Source organism: Crocodylus porosus, unplaced genomic scaffold, assembly GCF_001723895.1.
Source record: "Crocodylus porosus isolate Cpor-Errol unplaced genomic scaffold, CroPor_comp1, whole genome shotgun sequence".
In the NCBI taxonomy this organism is placed as follows: domain Eukaryota; kingdom Metazoa; phylum Chordata; order Crocodylia; family Crocodylidae; genus Crocodylus; species Crocodylus porosus.
Genome location: NW_017728911.1, coordinates 10,710,899 through 10,728,567, shown reverse-complemented (window position 1 = coordinate 10,728,567; position 17,669 = coordinate 10,710,899). Strand labels below are relative to the sequence as shown.

Below are 17,669 nucleotides of genomic sequence, written 5' to 3'. Positions count from 1 at the left end.
CAGGGCCGCTAAGGAAAGAACATAGGACCAGATAACGTCTGGAACAGCTGAGAGGCTTGGGGCATGGTATTGGGGTGGAAGGAGCCACACGATGCCCATAGGGTTGGGGCCCTAGAACCTATTGGTATGGAGCAGGGACCAGAAGGGCAAGAGAACCGGGTCCAAGGGGCCAAGTAAAGGCAGCCTCCCATTTAACATTATAGAAACATCAAAGTCGTGGCGGGCGAGAATGAGGGTGCTAGATAGGCAACTTGGCACAGTAGGGGCGCCAGGAGAGATCACGGCCGCTCCTGGGTCCTCACCCTGTGACACAGATGCGTCATTATAGTAAGTCCTCTTTGAGATTCAGTGGGCGCATCTACACATGCATTTGATCTGAGATCAGTTTTCTTGCAAGTAAGCTATTTGTGAGTAAACACTCCTGGGCAGGTGTCTACATATGCAGGGACATGCCAGCAGATTTGCTGCTCTTAGCAGTAAACTGGTGCCACTTCCTGCAGGCCTGCAATGAGCCCCTGCTGCCACTGGGGGGAGCTTGAGGCTCCAGCTGCCAGCCATCTTGAAAAGCCAGCCTTGCTCTCTGCTCCCTGGCCAGAAGCAGCATGCACCACACAAAGGCAGCACGCAGCAACTCTTGCTTTGCTGCCTCTGCCTCCTCATGCTATGGCTTCTCCTGTCCCTGCAGTAGTGACAGCCAGCACCCTGGACTCCTGCTGGCCACTGCACTAGTCCTGCTGGCCCACTGTGCCGACTGCTGGCAGGTTGTCTGGGCCCTCCTGGCTCTCCCACACACAGCGACCACCTGCCTGGCTGCAGCACACCATCCCAGGGCCAATGCTGCCATGCAGCTGCCACCTGGACCCCATCCAGCTGTCCAGACCCTAGCAGGGACATGAACAACAGGCAGCTGGATGCCACTTCTGGGGACAACCTTCCCCGGGGCATTGTCACAGTTTGCATGCTGCATAATATCTGTGAGGCCCAAGAGAAGCTCTTCCACAAGGCCTTGGGGAAGGAGGGATGATGGACGGAGGATAGCTGGCAGTAGGAGCACCACCTGTGGCAGCAGGGACAGTGGTGGGCTCCCTCCTGCTGAGGCTGTAAGTGAGCCACACACCCATCCCTGGGGGACAGGGCACCAGGTGCAAGAGACACCCACTTGTGCTCCAGGACCAGGAACTGTGTTAGAAATTCCAGATCTGCCTGGTCCCATGCATCCTGGCGGGCCACGTCCTCTACCTGCCAGGCCCATGTGCCCACCAGAGTGTCTTCCAACACTACCACAAGCTGGTTCAGGAGAATGGTGTGGTCCTGGGTCCATCTCTGGTGCATCCGCAGGGTCCTGGCTATGGGCAGTGGTGACCCTGAGCGCACTGCAGCCTCTCCCCCATGCACAGCTGCAGGGCCTGCCCTAGTGGCAGGGCTGACTGGGAGTAAATCTGCTCCTGGTTGGTGTCTACATGTACATTACTGTGCAGTAACTACTCGCAAGTAAATTTGCTATGTGCATTTGCAGGTAGCAAATGCGCAGTAAGTGTGTGCATATGTAGACATACACAGTTATTGTGCAGTTAACTACACTACTGAGCAGTAAAGCATCTTGTGTAAATGATCCCAGTAAGAGTTCAGCTCCACGTTTTGCATGGCTCAGATACCTGGCAACTTCTGCATTCAGGGAAGGCAGCCTTGGCTCTCTATTTGCTGACTTGTGAGACAGCATTAACTCCTTTCCTGTCACTGTCCAGATAGTGCCTGTACAAAATGTAATGCTGAGGTTGGGAACAGAAATGCAAGCTGCCTCTATACATCTCAGCATGTTCCTTTCACAAAGAGAAAATATAAATAAGCAAAACTCCCTTTTTATAATATTATTTTATTAGAGGGTGATCCAACCCTCTTTACATTGAGTTCAGTTTGATTTGGATTAGGTTCTTATTAAGGAAATCACTCATATTGAAGTAATCCACAATAAAACACCACAAAAAGTAGATCATAAATCTAAATGTTTATGTCTATATAGCAAACAGGAACTTCTTTATGTGTAATGACATTTTGGGCCTATTTTTTAAGCAGAGTTAAGAGTATCTCTGAAGGTGATTAGTGCATGCAACCATCTATTATGACTTACACTCAAATCAAACCACTGAAAATCAAAAATGATAGTTTAAAGCCAAGTTTAATTTGGGAGCAGGGCATTTACTGGTCTGCTTCTCAAAATGAAGCAAAGTAACCCCCCTCCAAAAATTAACTGTTTGAAAAGATCTCATTAAAAGATTTCTCTATTTGCACTGATTATTATGTAGCAGCAATGAGAAAGCTTATAAATCTGACCGAATTATGTTTTCAGGCCTTTATTCCAAATAATTTCTTCTCCCTATGTGGACTTTCCCAGGAAATGAGATTTAATGAGTCATAGTCCTCACCGATAATCACAGGAGAGCTCATTAGCTTTTTGTCAGATTTGTACCCACTATCTGCCCTCAATATGCCTGAGACTTATTTGAGTTAAATATGATATTAGAAAGTATGTGGGTATATGCAGAGGAAGCAATATAGTGGATTCAAGACACTATAAAGAAAAGCATTTTAACTTACATTTACTCTTAGATCTGAGAGGACAAAGAACACCCCCCTACAGCAGCAATTTCTGGATGCCACACGTCATTAGTAAGAATTAAGAATGACATGTAAAGACTTCTGAGGTTCTTGAAGATGTTGCAGAAGAGCATGGGTCCAAAAACAGTCTTCAGGTCACAATGAAAGGAAATGGAATATAATGACACTCTAGCATTCAAAGCTGTGGTTTACTATCACCTTGTGAATGCTTTCAAGTAGTGCTGCATGAAGCCTCGATAGCTGATTCAATTCAGAGGAGATTCGGCCCGATTTGGCAGCTGGATCTCTGACTCAGTATCTAATTGGGAGACCCATTAAAAGGTATGAATTGAATTAGAAGCCTCTGAACTGATTCGGAGAGATTCGACACCAATTCGGAGATTTGACCATAGACTGTACAGGTAGCAGTCCTCGACCAAGCTGGACACAACTGCCTCCAGCTGGTAAGTCTGTTGTGGTGGGTGGAGTGGGGAGGGAAGAGGCATGGGAAGGGGCAATGTCCCCACAGCGAGGGAGGGATTGGGGCTTGGGCTGGGACAAGCTGCCCAGCCAGGGTTGGCGGGGGGAAGGCATGCAGGACTCAGGGAGCGGGGCTCCCACCACTGTGTGCCACCATCCAGGAGCTGGTCTTTTGGTGGCTGCTCTCAGCACCAGTCCAGGAGGGCATAGTGCCCCTGGATCTGTGTGGGGCAAGCTGGGCCGGATGGCGCTCCAGGAGGCTCGCCCCAGTCACCGGCTGTCAGACTGTGGTCCACAGAGCGGGTGGAGCCAGGGCTGCACGCCAGGCACCTAGCCCCAGCCACAGCCCGCAGCGCAGCCCTGGCTCCACCCGCCCCGCCAAGTACAGTGGAGTGGGGGCTGTGGGGGGGCTGCAGCCACCCTAAAATTCCCCACAGCCCCTGCCACCGTACCAGGCCCAATCCAGGTGCACACCGCTGTCTAAGGCAGCACAGCCGCACCGTCCTGTGCCTTCCACCCCAGCTGAGCGAATGGCGGGGAAGCATAGCCCCCACTCCCAGTGCCTTCCACTGCACAGCCTGGCTCAGCTTGCCCTGTGCAGATCCACTCCCATGCCTTCCCAGATTGGCGGTGAGAGCTGCTGGAGGAGCCACTGGAAGAGCAGCTCCCTGACCAGTCATGCACAGTAGCATGCAGTAGCAGAAGCCCACCTTCCCAAGTCCTGCGTCCCCCCAGCCCAGCAGGGCAGCTTGTCCCAGATGCAGGCCCAATCCCTCCCTCGCTGTGAGGCCATTGATCTGCCCCGCCATGCCCCTTCCCTCCCCCCACCACAACAGACTTACCAGCTGGAGGCAGCTGTGTCCAGCATGGCAGAGGATCCCTTTCCACAGTCACAGGGATTAGGAGGGATGTTTCTGCTGACCCCCACAATGCATCAGGTAGTAAAGCTAATCTAATAGATTAGTGAAAGTAAACCTCCTCAGTCCTTTTCTTGGCACTACCTTCCTCCCACTCCTGCTTGCAGGAGATGTGGATCCCTGATCTCATGCTTTACATGTAAACAGAAAAAATACATGTTTCCAAAATTAAACCCAGTCATTTTCTTTTCATTTTGTTTCTTTAAGAAAATGCCATGCTTGTTAAATTTAAAAAGAGAAATGGCAGGTTTTATTATTTTCCTTATTAAGTGCGAATCAGAATATCTCAGGGCATTAAAAATTGTTTTTTTCACACTATTCTCACAATCAGCCTGGAGCCCCAAAGGCTTATCCAGCATGGTGGGTGTTTGAAGATTGTTGAGATAGATGTACCAAAGCTGCTCTCCTAGAGTTTGCACACATTTACTTTATTTTTGCAGAATCAGCAACCAGAGGAGATGGGGGAAGGAAAAGCAGGACACAAGACAGCACTTTATTGTCTGAAAAGTATCATGTGCAATTTGGCTTATACCTGTAAATAAATACCTTTTTGCATGATGTACGTGATATCAAGAACAGGTTCTGACTGAATCATGAAGCATAGAAGGGCTTTCAGTTTCAGAGGAGATTTGACAATGTCGAAGTATTTCAAGCTTCTCTTGCAGATGCAAATTTCAGATAATAATGGTGCAACCTCACTTGGTCTCAGGTGATTTTCACCATTCTGATCTTCATTTTTGTTAAAATGGCCATTTTGTCCATATTTGAACTGAAACAAAATATCAGGCCTTTTCTGATTTGGGGTCTCACTAGACAGCATGCTGACTTGTCAGGTTTGAAGTCAGAGAAATGAGTCTGAATTTTTCCAAAATTCAAAGGTGTTTTTGAACAATTTGGGTGGTAGAAGTTTAAAATATGCCTTATAAAATGATACAGCTTGTCTGCATTCATTGTTATTGCAAATTATTTGCTTGTGTGTTGTAAGGAAGGATCCAAAAAATATTCTATTTAAAAACTTTAATACTTAACCACTGATTTAAAAAGAAGCTATGAACAAACTAAAGGAGTAGGTAATATTTAAAAAAAGAGAGATGGTAAAGGGAGCAAAAAAAAATAAGGGATAAGACTTGCTCTGTATATTTATACCATCTGACTGAACTTCTCATGGCTTTATACTGTAACAGCCAAGGAACATGGCAAAGAGCTCTAACACTTTAAAATTATAGTTCTTTATTTTGACTATATGTGATCTGCTGTAACTATTTCATCTGCTCTCCCTATTCTGCTCTAAGTGAATACTAACCTACTGTAACTTTAAACCTATTTCATTCAGGGGTTTACCTTCAGGTTCAATATACAGAAGCAGAAAGACAAAAGTTATGGCTGTTCACTGACAAGTTCACTGACTCTCAAGCATTACATCTGTCCCCTTCGTCTAAGATGACTTAGTGTTATACATCTGCAGCAATACAGAAAGTCTACTGAATAGTGAAAACTGTTACAGCTGAAAACTGCTCATTTGGTTTGAAAAAATGAGGCACAGGGAATCTATTCTTTTATTTCCAGAGAGACATAATTCCACTTACCAAGAATTAAGACACAAAATTATATTACTTGTGCTCTGTATAGTGCAGAATGTCAGATAATCCCGAATGATTTGTTCATTTTGTAAACTATACATTTTTATGAATATTTTTATTAATGATGTTGTGTGTACATTTTAAAAGAATTTCTGAAGCTGCTCAGTTAAAGGAAATGATGGGCACTCCTTCCCACACCTTTATATTTTTACGTATAACTCAGGACAACAAACTGAGCAGCAAGCAGTATAATGGTGCTGTTTTAGGTCCTGATTTGTCCACTCCCAGCCATTAGAGTTGAGGAACCTTTAAACCAGGAAAATGGGTTGTTATCTCATCTGTGTCAGAAACCAAGAGGAGAAATTTTATGAAGGTACAGAAATTTCCCTGAGTTTCAAATAAATGTTCATAGAGGATCCCAAAGGACATTCCCCTTTGTTTTCCGGCTACTAATTGCTTCGGCAAGTTTCTAATATTTACATAGGCAGGAAAGGTTCTTTGGGTAGATGTAATATCTTTTATTAGACCAACTATACAGTTGGCAAAAAAAGTTCTTTTCAAGTTTTGGGGCACAAGCAGCCTTCATCAGGCATAGGGAGACTCTCCTGACGTTGTGTTGTGTTATGTGAATAACTTTTTTCCAACTATTTTGTTAGTCTAATAAATGATATCACATCTACCCAAAGAACCTTGCCTGCCTATGTCCTTAAACCAACATGGCTACCACCAACAACCTTGTAATATTTACATGCAAAGATGACAACAACTCATGAAACTTGCATTTGCATGCCTGATTTTTTTGAAGGCCTGAGGTGACATATATCTGCAGCTATGGCACAATCTTTCTCCTGTATTTGCATATGCATATACTAACATGCACATACACAAATCTTAAGGACTTTTGAGAGTCTTGATAAAGAGTTTGGGAAGATAGTTTTTTCCTGAAGAGAGACCATTTTACATTTCTATAACAATTTTTGTGCACTAATGTCTCAGCGGGCTCACATTAAATATATTTTATAATTATACTGTACCTAGTGTAATATGAATTTTACACCCTAATAAACTTTCATATGCTTACTTGCTGGAATGCAGTCACTGCAAGCAAAAGTAGAGATGGCAACAAATCTTCCCTTACTAATAATTCATATTCAAACACATTCTTTATCTTTTGTGTTCACTATCCATGGCCATTAGCATACTAGCTAACCTGAATATTCAAGAAGCAGGAATGTGACAGTTCAAATTTTCTCTTTCTTTGTAACGTTCACAATATGAAGTGGTTGGTTACATAAGTTTATACAAATCTATACAGACTAAAATTCAAGAATAAATATTTGCAATAAATTGGTAGTATGAAACTATTCAAAGAAAATGAAGGTTTTGAACAAAACAACTGACAAATTAAGCTTAAGACTTTCACAATCAGCACATAAAATGATTTAAAAATTAATTCTTCAGACAAGTGACTGCAACTACACACATTGCTTACAATGATGTTGGTTTTAATTCTTTCATCTCTATTGCCTTTTTTAAAAAATACTTTAATGTATTGACAAATCTATTGAGCTGAAGGAATGTCTTCTGTGGAGTTACGGCAAGGATTAATTTGATCTGTTTAATTTATATCAGTGCTGTAAGTACTGCTCCAGATTGACAGTGTCTCAAGCTGTCATCAGTTTGGATCAAAGCAGGTGGGATACAGATGTTATTGATAATGTTTCATAATTCAACCATTTATTTTCCAATATATTTTTAAAGACCTGTTTATTCTCAAAAAAGGAGAGCATCCTAATAAACCAACAAAGGTGACTTCGAAGAAGAGGCAAATCATCTCAGTGAAATGCAGCATCACAAAACATTACTCGCCATTAAGAAAAGAAAGGAGAAGTGGGAGAAAATACTGAAACTCACCTCTCTCATTAGGGGCCAAATTTTAATCTCCAGCCTTTTATTTTGCACATACAGTGCAAAATTTACCAACAATACCACATGCCCATTTTGCATACATAATGCCCACATTTGAGCACCCATAGCTATCAGTTGAGCTAGTGTTGGTGCATAACTGACGGCTACTTTACTGGTGAAGTCAGTTGCCTGTGGAAGATTTGAACTTACAGAATCAGCAGATGACCTACAGCTGGCTAAAAGTGTGGCCCCCTGTTCGGGGTGGGGTGGGAACGCGCTGTTTTAGGAATCCAGGTGGTCCACAATACTGTAATATCTGTGAGCCTATTTTTAATGACCCTATGAAACAGAGACTTGCTATTATTTCCACGCTGAGGTGGGGAAGTGAGGGACAAAACAATTTGCCCAAGGTCACATTGGAAGCTGTGGAGAAACAAGAAGCTAGAGCTGAGTCTCCCAAATGTCGTACTTCTAACCTACCATATAGACTATTCTTCTTCTCTCAAAGACTTCCCAGCTTCCCATATAAAATCAAATATGAGAAGATTTAGCTGAGAAAAAATTTTGCCTACAGAAATAGCAGCCCCCAAGGTCAGGTCATTACAGCCAAGTGGTCCCCAGCCAGCTGCCTTCTCCCCACCACCATTATAGCAGTACACTAAAAGCTGTATTAGCTGGCATTTTATTAAGTGGCACAATCTACTAACTGAAATTTCTGGCCGGCCGGAGGCGGGGGCAGGGGGTCTTGAATGCACACACCATGCTGTGCTGCCACCACTCCACATGCAGCCACCACCTGTCCTCTCTACCCCCCGCTCCAGGTGCGGCTGCTGCCCCCTCCCCCCCGCCCTTCTTCCCAGTCCACATCCGGCTGAAAACCCCTGCCTCAGGTAACTGGCATTTTTAAATTACTGGCACACACCTCTCCCCCCACCCACCCATTCCCTACTCATACCGGATAACAGAGCTTTTGCTGCACTTTGCTCAAAAATTCCAAATCATTCTATAATGCTTTTGACTTAATGATAATGACTATTTGAGCTTAGTCTAATTCCTCTACAACTGAGATCAGCCTGCATAAAAATTCAAATAATGACTAGTTATATTATAAAAGTGTCTTTGGCTTCTCAAAGAAGGTATCAAGCAGGCAGCATGAACTGATCACTGGAACAGCAAACTGATATTCAGAAGACTATATTCTGCCACTGCCTCATTCTATAGCTTTGGGCAAGTCACTTAACTTCTGTTTTTAGGTTTCCCTGCCTGTATGTAGGAAAATACTTATCTTTATAAATGACTGTAATCAGATGAAAAGTCCTGTGTTAACAAAAAATGTTTTTGTTCTACATTTTGAATAGATAGGACTGGTCATTTCCAGTCAAATTGGATTTGGGTATGGGAGGCAATTCTGGTGTCCCTTCTTTTCCTGTTCTCATATCCCCCACCTCCTCAACAGCCCTGGATCATGGTGACCTTGCTGACAAAGCAGCACTTTTAACACAACCCACTAGAGGTGGCTAGTGGTAGACATGTGGTGTGCCCCCACCCTAGACAATAAGCCCCAACTGGCAAGGGAAATGGGTAAGTTGCAATCTACACATGGCTGCATCTTGTGCTGCCTCTGTACTTTCAGACAGCCTCCAACGTTGTCTTTCAAACCCTTGGATCACCCACACTTCTTTTTGTCTCTTGCTTTTCTGCTGCTCTCTCACTTCCACATTAACAGCAATGGAAATCAGCAGACTTTTGATGACACATTTTAGTCAGTTAATGGTATTAGTTTGAGACATATTGCAAATATGGATACAAGAGAAACTCCAGCTTAGTATGACTTCAGGGTTCCAGTATCAGTCATTAATCACTTGAGCTGCACTTTCTGGGTTTATGATTTTGACAAAACCCCTTCATTTGAATTATGTCCTTGTATTCAGCAGTGGGCTATGCATTATTCTATATATAATTTTTAAATACAAAGACAAACGACACAGAACAATTAGAATCTATAACTTAAAGGTTTAGTCCTCTTATGACATAGGCAAACATAATGCTTTTGACTTTAACCTATGGGTTCCACTTCATATGTGGTGTATTTTTCATACATCATGGCTTTTTATAAATTTGCTATATAAAGCATCAGATTTACTTTGCCAGCAAGATATAAGGAAAACAAATATGTCAGGGTAATGATGCCAGGACTCTTCCTTATTGAAAAAAGCAGTTTATTAATACCTTATTGCTACAAGCTAGATCTTATTATCATCTTGGGTCATTTAGAATCTTATTAGGTATTCTGATGGTGGATGAATAATCCTGTGATAAATTCTTTGCCATGTCCTTCACAGTTGTCATAGCAGGATCATAAACAGCATTTATAACAATCTAGCCTAGAGGAAAAGGCTTACAATGGTCTGTTTAGCATGCAGGAAATATTCAGATCGGCCGTATCTGGTTAGACTTGAAGCCCACAGGAGAGATCCAAAGTTAAATGTAGCATGGGCTTCTCTGAAGATTAGTTTTTAAAGAGGCATTGGGTCAGGGACATGGAGACTAATACTAGTCCTGTGGCCACAGACTCTTTTTTAATATAGTAGCCAATGTGGGCAAAGACTACAGCCACAAAGTAGGCTCTTTTTGGGGCACATCATAACTCACCTACACCAATAATTAAAGAGAATAGATCAAATTATTTATAACTGAATGGTTTGCACCTTGGTAATTTATTTCAGTCATCATTTTACACACATAGTGATGAGTTCTTTGTAATAAATTGCAAAGCCAAAGGAGAACCTGCATATTTCATTCAACTTCAAATACCTCACTTGCTCTTTGTCCAATAAACTAACACTGTAAACTGCATTTCTAGTTGAATGATATGTGTCACATGGTAAAAGAATAAACTCTCTCTTGTTCAGAACTAACTGCTTCTTAATGTTACAAGTGAAAGTGGATCAATGGGTAAAGTACAGGTGAAGATCATAGGTGCATTTATAACATGACTAGCAAATTGCCCATCAAGCAGGACTAGGGGTGGGCAGGGATAAAAGCCTGCATTGTACCCCACCCCCAACCTCAGGTCAGGGTCCAGCTTCCCTCCCTTGCCCCCCTGTTGCTTCAGGCCCAGGCCTGTTCCCCTCTCTTTCCCCCTGCTGTTTTGGGTTCAGTTAACCCTACTGCTTTGGGTGCAGGTCCATGTGCTCCCTTGCCCTCCTGTCTTCCAGGACAGGGGGGAGGGGTGGAGCTTGCATGCAGGGGTGGCCAGTGGCTGGAGCCAGCAGTATCTGGGGTGGGCAGAGTCAGCTGCATGCTGCCACTGGTAACCTCTTCCTCCCCTTCCTGCTTCCCTTCCCATTTACCTCCCTTCCTTCCTCCCTTCTTCCTCACTGCCTCTCCTTCCCTGCTGGCTGTTGTTGGGGAGGGGCTCACTCCAGCCCCTGGCTCCAAGAAGCTGGGGGTGGAGGGTGGGGAGGGGCACAGGCAGGCCAGTGCCGCTGGCCTTGCCCCCCCACTCTGGCCCCTCAGTCCCCACTGTCATAGCAGCACCCTGCCCTGTGTGTCTGACTCTTGGAACACTTTGATTGTCTGCCAAGACAACCAATCAGAATGCAAATAAAGTGTTATGGACAGACAGACAGACAAAGGGTTTTATAATATTAGAATTCTGAAATGACATCCAAATGTATATATAACACTGTTCCAAATTACAGTTTAATATATTATTCGATGTGTTTTTGTGTATACATACATATATATACATATTTACACACACACACATACACATACATACATATATGTATATACAGACACATACACATCCACTTCCCATGTCATGTCACTTTCTTACATTTGCATAAGCACAAAGTACTTTAAAAAATGAAAAGCTGAATTTGCCTACCTGAAAATTGAAAGGTTTTATGTCCACTCACAATAAATTAGTTCTGCAGTTCCATTGTCTGCAAACTTCAGATGATCAAGTTGTAATGTCATATAAGTTCACAGATAGAAATTTAATATTTGTATGCAAGTATATATAATGCTGGAAGCAGTGGGACGCTAATCTAATCAGAGATCAGAACAATGCTATGAACTTGATATAGCAATCACAAACAACTAACATAGTCACTGATGTTGCAAACATTTAGACGTATACTTGGTCTTACTACCATGAATATCCTCACTGACCATGTGTAGACAAAATGAGGGGCATGTGTGCATGACACTTTAAAGTGGTTTAAGTGCTTTTGCACCTCTTTAATGGTGTTGGTGTTTGCATGCGGTGGTGGTGTATTGTACAGTAATTCCAGCTGCTATAGCAAATTTGGTGGCAGAATGCGCCTTAAATGGCTCCTCTAAGGAGTTTTAGTTTGCTGCCCTACAGCCACAGAGTGAAGTACTGGGCTCCATGCAGCTCAGGGGCTCTGCAGGAAGCCCATGCAGACAGCCTGGCAGCAGCCCAGAGCCTGCCTGCCTGGCAGTGGAGCCTGCCTGCCTGCTTGAGCTGCACAGGGGGCCCGATGCTTCCCTTCGTGGCTGTTCTGCCAACTAGTTAAGTTAAGCAGATCCATAAGTGTTTGCAGGATTGGGAGTATCAGATACACACAGTGAATTATCTGTGACCATCAGGGATCTGGGTTTTCTGTTCACTGTGGAAAAGCAAGGATTTTCTTCATTAGAAGAGAAAAAGGTAGAAAACAATAGGTTTTCCCTTGCAGCCTCACAGAGTTCCAGCCTGAAAGGGGCTGGGGGGAGTAGGATGCAGGAGGCACTATGTGCATGTGTGCTCACACACATGCACATGACCAGCAATACAGCCAGGCAGCAGTGGAGAGCAGCTCCCCCAGATGCCTGCAGGTTAGTCTATGGGGGGAAAGAGGCAAAATACAGCCCACAAGCCAAATCCGGCCCACAAGACCATTCTATCAGGCCTGCAGGGCACCTAAAAAATTTAGAAAACTAGTATCTCTCTGTCTTTGGGTCCTGTCAAAGATGACAGGAACCAGGGGCAGTAGGACCCCCCGTGGCTGGCACTCTCTGCTGCAGCCCACACAGGGCTGGCTTGAGCAGGCACAGGCAGCCCAATGTAGGCTGTGAGTGGCTACAGTGTGGCGCTGGCCACGTGGTGGGGGAGGGGCCATGTTTCCCCTGCACTCAGCACCAGCTTATAACAGAGCTCCAGGTGGGCAGCAGCAGCAACAGGAAACACTGCCCAGCGCAGCAAGCAGGGGGGCCGCAGGTGCTGCTGCCACACACAGTCTCGACAGGCAAACCCGGAGTGGGTGCAGGGCCTACACTGGCAGCGGCGGCAGGTTACAAGCTGGTGCTGAGCACAGGAAAAGCTGCTCCTTGCCCGCCCACCTGGGGCTGCCTGTGCCTGCTCAGGAAAGCCTCACATGGGCTGCAAGCAGCTGCAGTAGGGAGCGCAGGCCACAGGGCTGCTTTTCCCCACACTCTGCACCAGCTCCTTCCCTGCTGGGGAGCGCAGGGTTGGGGCTGCATGCTGCCTTCAGCCTATACTGCAGGGCTGGGAGGGCACTGAGAGTGAGTGCGTGCATAGGGCCCACACTGGTGTCCTGGGGCCAGCGCCAGCAGGGCCCAGACAGGGCAGCTAGGGTGCAGAGTCCTGGCTGGAAGGGGCTTTATGGAGGCAGGCCAGCTCCCACTTCTCCCTGCTTGTGCAGCCCAGCCCAGCTCAACAGACCCCCGTCAACCTGTGCCCCGCTCTGGGCCCCACCAGTGCTGGCCCTGGGACATTGGTCCCAAGAAATTGGGACATTGGTTCCAAGATGGTGACCAGGGGATGGGGCACCTGTCAAGGGGTGGAACTACCCATGTGGCCCTTGACAGCTTGCCAAAACTGGGTAAGTGGCCCTCCACCCAAAATAATTGCCCGTCCTGGTATAGATGGTGCCCAGCTGGGGTTGTACATAGGACCGGGGCTGGGGAGGGAATGCACGGCCATGAGGCCTGGTTGGAGGAGTGGGCCAGAGCAATGGGCAACTTGTTCAGAGGTTGTGGGTGGGGGGGATCTGGCTCCCCACCACTGTGTGCATTCAGGAGGAGAGGGACATGGGAGACCATGTGTCCCCCCACATTTATCCCACAGCAGGGCCAGATGCAGACTGCCCATTGTGGGATCAGGGCTCTGCACCCTGCTGCCATCTCCCTGGACCCAGCAAGACCCAGTGTGGGAGGGCAGGGAGGTCTGGTGCTGCTGCAGCTGCTGGGAGCCCTGCTTCAGCCATGCTGCCATGGCAAGGCGCCCCCTGCCTGCCCGGCAGCAGCAAGGGGAACAACTCTGTGCTGCCACTGCCATCATCACCACCACCTCCACTGCTTCCATGATGGTGTTTTTGGCATGGGGCTCCCAGTGGCGGTAGCAGCACCAAGCCTCCCCACCCTTCCCATGCCAGGTCCTGCCCACTGGACTGTGTTGGGAGAGGTCAGGAGTGTGGTGAGCCCCAAACTTGCAGCAGGCAACCTGCATCCTCCCTCACCAGGGGCTCTGCTTGGCTCCACTCCAGCCATGCTGCCCATAGGGGTGGGGGAGGGCCAGGCTCTGTGCTCTGCTCCTGCCACGACAACCAGGACTTGGGCACTGCTGGGGGTGGAGGCAGGGAGCTCAGACCCTGGCCTTGGTCCCATAGTGCTGGCAGCAGGGGGACCCTACATCTGGGTTGGGAGGAGCAGAGGCCTGTGGGTTAGGAGTAAGGGGCAGCAGCAGGACTGGGGCTGTGGAGGGCTGTGGTTCAGAAGTGAGGGGCACTGGCAGAGATAGGGGGCTGCAGGTTGGGAGTAAGGGACAGTGGTAGGGATAAGGGGTGTGGGTCAGGAGTGAGGGGCACTAGCAGGGATGGGGTGGGGGGGGCTATGGCTTGGGAGTAAGGGGTAATGGCACGAGCAGAGGGCAGGGGGCAATACAATGATATTAGGGCTGCTCAGCACCCCAAAGTAGCTCGGGGGGACAGCTGCAGCTGAATAGGCATCTTGGTGAGTGAAGGCGGCAGGGGAAGCTCTGATTTTCTATGATAAAAAAAGAAAATCAAATGCCAAAATGTATAGGTATTTAGAATTTATTTTATTATAATGATTGGAACACTGGTAGGCTTCCAAACTGCTTTAAAATTGAAAATGTATCAATAAAACATTATGTTTAACTGATACCTATATATATAGTGGCATTTCATTTTCGTCTCAGAAAAAACATGAATTTGGGGGTTTTTAATGAGAGAATTTTGATTTTTTTATCAGAGAATTTGGGATTTTTAAACAGAGAAAGCCAGGATCCCTGGTGATCATGTCTCAGAACTGCCATACAATTCCCAACTATAAATAAATGATTATTATCTATCCATACAGTGACTAGGAAGAAGTATGAGTATTGCTCAGACATGCAGGGCTGAAGTCAGGAAGGCCAAAGTGCAATTGGAGTTGTAGATAGCAAGGGACATGAAGGGGAACAACAAGGGGAACAACAAGTATGCCAGCAACAAGAGGAAGATCCGGAAAAGTGTGGGTCCCTTACTGAATAGGGAACGTAATCTAGTGACTGATGATGTGGAAAAGACTGAAGTGGCTCTTCGCCTTTTTTACCTCAGGCTTCACAGGCAAGGTCAACTTCCAAACTACTTCACCTGACAGCACAGTTTGGGGAAATGGTGAGGAGCCAACAGTGGTGAAAGAACAGGTTAGGGACTATTTAGAAAAGCTGGATATAAACAAGTCCATGGGGCTAGATGTCATGCATCCGAGGGTGCTGAGGGAGTTGGCCAATGTAATTGCAGAGCTGCTGGCCATTATCTGTGAAGACTCATAGTGACTGGGAGAGGTCCTAGATGATTGTAAAGGGGAAAATATAGTGCCCATCTTTAAGAAAGGAAAGAAAGAGGAACTGGGAAACTACAGACCAGTCAGTCTCACCTCAGTCCTCTACAAAAATCATGGAGCAGGTCATCAAGGAATCCATTTCTAAGCACTTGGAGGAGAAGAAAGTGATTAGGAAGAGCCAGCATGGATTTATCAAAGACACATCATGCCTGACCAACATGATTGCCTTCTATGAAGAGATGAGTGGCTCTTTGGATGCAGACAGAGCAGTGGACATGATATACCTTGACTTTAGCAAGGCTTTTGATACTGTCTGCTACAACATTCTCGCAAGCACGCTAAGGAAGTAGGGTTAGATGAATGGACTGTAAGGTGGACAGAACACTGGCTGGATCATCAGGCTCAGAGAGTAGTAATCAATGGCTTGATGTCTAGTTGGCAGCCACTGTCATGCGGAGTACACCAGGGGTTGGTTCAGGGAGCTGTTTTGTTCAATATCTTCTTTAAAGACCTGGAAGATGAAATGGAGTGCCTCCTCAGGAATTTTGCAGATGACACCAACCTGTAGAGAGTAGTAGATATGCTGGGTGGGAAGGCTAGGATTCAGAGACATCTTGACAGATTGGAGGATTAGACTACAAGGAATCTCATGAGGTTCAACAAGGACAAGTGCAAATTCCTGCACTTAGGAAGGAACAATCCATGCACCAGTACAGGGTGGGGACCAACTGGCTTAGCAACAGCTCTTCAGAAAAGCTGAGTAGATGATCTGGAGTAGATGATCCTCCTCAGGTCCCTTCCAACCCTAATGTTCTATGATTCTAAGGCTCTCTCAACAAATTAGTACCCTTTAAACTCTATGCTACACTTTTTCCCTTACCCTTTTGTCAGCAGATTGAAAGTTCTTTGGTGATTAGTTATGCCTTCATATACATTTTTATGGAGTCTAGAACATTGTGGGGCCACTACCAGAGACAATGAACTGTAATTATTGTTATAATTATGTCAAGAAGAAGAAATTAAGCTTTGAATTAAGCTACAAAGAACACACACAGGGGCCTAGGGAGTGGAATATCAGGGAAAGGTCTGCTGGTTTAGAAGATAGTAAATAAAGTAAATAAGACACAAAAAGGATTTTTAATTTCTCTTTGGTTAAGGAAGAGACAGGAATTAATATTTTTTTCAAAGGAGCATTAAGTTCTCTTAGAGGTGTTCTTGGAACTCATCTGTTTAGGTTAATACAAAATGGTTCTCCTCTACCACTCACATTTGCAAAACAGCATACCATATGTAGCAGGCTTGCCCTCTGGAGCTTGGGTTCTGTCCCAGGGTTGAAACCTTGCTGTTTTGATTGGTGGCGCTCATCCACCAATCAGGAGGCAGCAAGAGGTGTTAAGTCACACCCCTTTCCTGAGGGGAGGGGAAGAAGAGTCTCCCACCCCCCTCCAGACCTGATTGAAGACTGCAACACTCAGGTCCAGAAGACTTCAGGGGCATATAAAAGGAGCTGCATGCCCAGCATGAGGGGAACACATCTGGGACAGAGAAGAGAGAAGAGCAGGGCTTAGAACAGCTGAGTAGAGCTGCTCAGCAGGCCGAAGCAGTAGTCCAGGAAGAGCACCTGAAGACTTCTAGCAGTGGGGAGTGTGGCACAGCTTCAGTGGTTAGGCTCTCGGTGTGCAGCGTGGTGCACAGCATCCAGACCCTGGGAGCTGTGTGAGGTAGCTCAGGACTGCAACTTCTGGAGTGCAGCCAGAGACATGGTGCACAGAGTAGGACCTCTGGAGTGTTTGGGCAGCTCAGGTCCTCAACCCCTGGGAGCTTGGTGCAGGAGGCTCTGCACAGAGGGTCCAAGAGCAGACCAAGCCTGGTGCTGCACAAGGCAGCCCAGGCCTCCAACCTATAGCAAAAGGTTGAGTCCAGAGAACCAGACAGTGATCAGGCTACTGGGCCAGCAGAGAGGGCCAAGCCAGAGGCCCCAGAAGCCCTGCATAGCAGAGCCCTTTTCCAGGGGACAGCAACCCCCCTGAAGCCCACTGCACCCTCCAGGCCTGGTAGCTGTGAGTTGCAGGGAAAAGAGGATTCCCACAGGGGAGGGGGAGCCCCCCCCCCCCAGTTAGTTAAGGGCTCCTGAAAGGGGAGGTTACACTGGGAGGGCCCCCCTAAAGTTATCAGCTTCTTTGTAGGGCTTGGGAAAAGCCCAAGGGTATTCGGGTTTCCCTTCGAGATTGAGTTTATCTTTGGGGTTTATCTATGACAGATCAGATACTTACCTGTGACTTAACTGTATCTAGAGCACTGGTATAAGGTTTTATGTCATTTACCAAGAGGGTATTGTTTATGTTACTGGTTTAGATATTTTATAAAT

General features: G+C 46.2%; 1 long non-coding RNA gene across 1 annotated transcript; it reads left to right on the top strand.

Moving 5' to 3' along the window:
• Window positions 1-3,658: 3,658 nt before the first annotated feature.
• On the top strand, window positions 3,659-16,952 carry LOC109309258. Its single transcript, XR_002100860.1, has 3 exons — window positions 3,659-3,670; window positions 16,685-16,690; window positions 16,821-16,952. It is a non-coding gene; the product is annotated as an uncharacterized LOC109309258 (long non-coding RNA).
• Window positions 16,953-17,669: the final 717 nt, after the last annotated feature.